General features: G+C 49.4%; 2 non-coding genes and 1 pseudogene across 2 annotated transcripts; 2 read left to right on the top strand and 1 right to left on the bottom strand.

Annotated features, from left to right (window-relative positions):
- Positions 1-754, top strand: part of LOC131730382 (uncharacterized) — a 6,589-nt pseudogene extending 5,835 nt beyond the window's left edge.
- A 661-nt stretch (positions 755-1,415) lies between these two features.
- Positions 1,416-1,497, top strand: trnas-uga (transfer RNA serine (anticodon UGA)). The gene has a single exon. It is a non-coding gene; the product is annotated as a tRNA-Ser (tRNA).
- Positions 1,498-1,814: 317 nt separating this feature from the next.
- trnat-agu (transfer RNA threonine (anticodon AGU)) lies at positions 1,815-1,888 on the bottom strand. Its single transcript has one exon. It is a non-coding gene; the product is annotated as a tRNA-Thr (tRNA).
- Between the last annotated feature and the right edge of the window lie 612 nt (positions 1,889-2,500).

Raw genomic sequence — 2,500 nt, 5'->3', positions numbered from 1 at the left:
CACACAGCCTTCCCCTCCCTGTCCATCGTGGGGCTCTGCAGAGCCATCTGCCCCTTCCCCCACTTCCACTGTCAGGTGAGGGGGGGGGGGGGGGGTTATTACCATGACAGGAGTGCTCCAGCATTGCCAAAGCATTGAAACACAAATCAATAACAACATGTATCTATATGAACGAGTTAACATCCAACTCCCCCATTCCCAACATAGACAGTTGAACCCTCTCTCTCCTCCCTCTCTCTCTCTCTCTCTCTCCCCTCTCATTGTCTCTCGCTCTCTCTTCCTCCCTGTCTCCTTCCTCTCTCTCTCCCTCTCTCTCTCCCTCTCTCTCTCCCTCTCTCTCTCAGACCCAGTTTGCCCTCTCTGTGCTCGATGGCTCCTTCACGCTGCCCTCACGTGAGCAGATGGACCGGGAGGTGGACACTGAGATCCGGAGGCTGCTGGACAGCGGCGTCCCCCTGAGACACGTCCTGAAGCTGGACGCGGAGCAGTGGGATTACAACGACCAGCTGGCCGCACTGGGGAACTTCCCAGCCCTGCCCCCCTACTGGAGGAGCCTCTACCAGGCGAACAAGGAGTTCAGAGCAACAGACCTGCTGAACTACAAGAGATACAACTACCAGGTGCTGAGCGACACGGACTGGAGCGTGGAGAGACATCCGCACTGAGAGAGGGGGAGAGAGACACAGAGAGAGAGAGAGAGGAGAGACACACACACTGAGAGAGAGGGGAGAGACACACACACTGAGAGGGGGGGGGGGGAAGAGAGAGAGAGAGAGAGAGAGAGAGAGAGAGGAGAGAGAGAGAGAGAGAGAGAGAGGGGTGGGAGAGACACACACACACACACAGAGGGGAGAGACACACACACACACACTGAGAGAGAGAGGGGAGACACCCGCACTGAGGGGGGGGGGGGGGGGGGGGAGAGAGAGAGAGAGAGAGAGAGAGAGAGAGAGAGAGAGAGAGAGAGAGAGAGAGAGAGAGAGAGAGAGAGAGGGGTGGGAGAGACCACTGAGAAAGAGACACACACACAGTTCATCAAGCAGATAAATGTAATAATACAAATAAACTCTGTACAAACACAAGGTCTGTATGTTGTTTTTCCTTCTCACGGTGCTGTTTGAGAGTCGAGCTCCACCGCTCGCCCGCCCCTCCGGATCTCTGTGATTTCATTCCTTATCGTCATGTCCGATAACGGACTGTAAAACACTGAACAGCCGCGAGGTTACACCGTGTTCCCGCTGATATGGGGTTTGTACATCGGACACGCACGCAAGTCCACGTGTTTATAGATTTTATCGGTTTTTTTTTTTTTTTGGTTAAAGAAATGATTATTTTCAGGTGGTGACACGTCACCACGGCCTACGTGTGTCGTAACGTGGAGCAGCAAGCAGATAGATAGCAGCGGTTAGTATGAAGCTGCGATGGCCGAGTGGTTAAGGCGTTGGACTTGAAATCCAATGGGGTCTCCCCGCGCAGGTTCGAACCCTGCTCGCAGCGATGGAGGGATGTTTCCTTTTCTGTCTTTCCGTGAATTTACTGAAATGACTCCCCTCTCCTGCTAATGTGCTTTTATTTGTAATTAAAACAACGATTGAGTCGCGAACCCCTCCTGAGTTCTGTATCTCTTTTAATAAATAACAAGAGTCTATACAGAGTTTCATCAAATACAACTGCAGATTCAGATTCTCCTTAATAATAATAATAATAATAATAATAATAATAATGAAACATATATTACTGTTCTATACTCTGTCCATTCCCATACACGCTTACAAATGGTCAGAATGAATAATAATTAAAATATATTTATAAAGAGGCCCCGCTGGGATTCGAACCCAGGATCTCCTGTTTACTAGACAGGCGCTTTAACCATCTAAGCCACGGCGCCGGACGGGGATTCAGCGCCTCGTTTCTCGGATCCAGCATTAGCAAACTGGCCGGGTACCTGGCGGGTGTAATACCGCAGAAGCAAGACTTATTTAGGAGAGTCTTTGAAATTCAGCGGCTTTCAATTTTACAGGAAAGGGATGATGATTCGATTCCATTTGTACTAAACCAGCATGACCAGTTTAAAACCAGTAAAGCTCCAACCATACCTACCCACATACATTCAAATATCATACCTACCCACATATATAAATACAAATATCATACCTACCCACATACATACATACAAATATCATACCTACCCACATACATACATACAGATATCATGTTCAACGCGACCCAGTCACTGGACAGGTAAAACCAGCTTCTGAAACACTTCACGGTCTGGATGGAGGTTTTAATTGGTTCAATTAAACAATGCAGAACAGGGCTGCGTGGAGCTAAGCTCAGCGGTTGAAAGGACACGCTCTGGGCGACCCCTGCCCTAGATATAGTATGGATTTGATTCCCTCGGCTGGGTCTGTACGCTGACTCAGCGTTTGAGTGACCAGATGAGGTAACAGAACAGAACGCCGCGCTGCCGCGTGACGAAACAATGCTGTAGAATGACGAG

This window comes from Acipenser ruthenus, unplaced genomic scaffold, assembly GCF_902713425.1.
Source record: "Acipenser ruthenus unplaced genomic scaffold, fAciRut3.2 maternal haplotype, whole genome shotgun sequence".
In the NCBI taxonomy this organism is placed as follows: domain Eukaryota; kingdom Metazoa; phylum Chordata; class Actinopteri; order Acipenseriformes; family Acipenseridae; genus Acipenser; species Acipenser ruthenus.
This window is presented reverse-complemented; position numbering and strand designations above follow the sequence as displayed.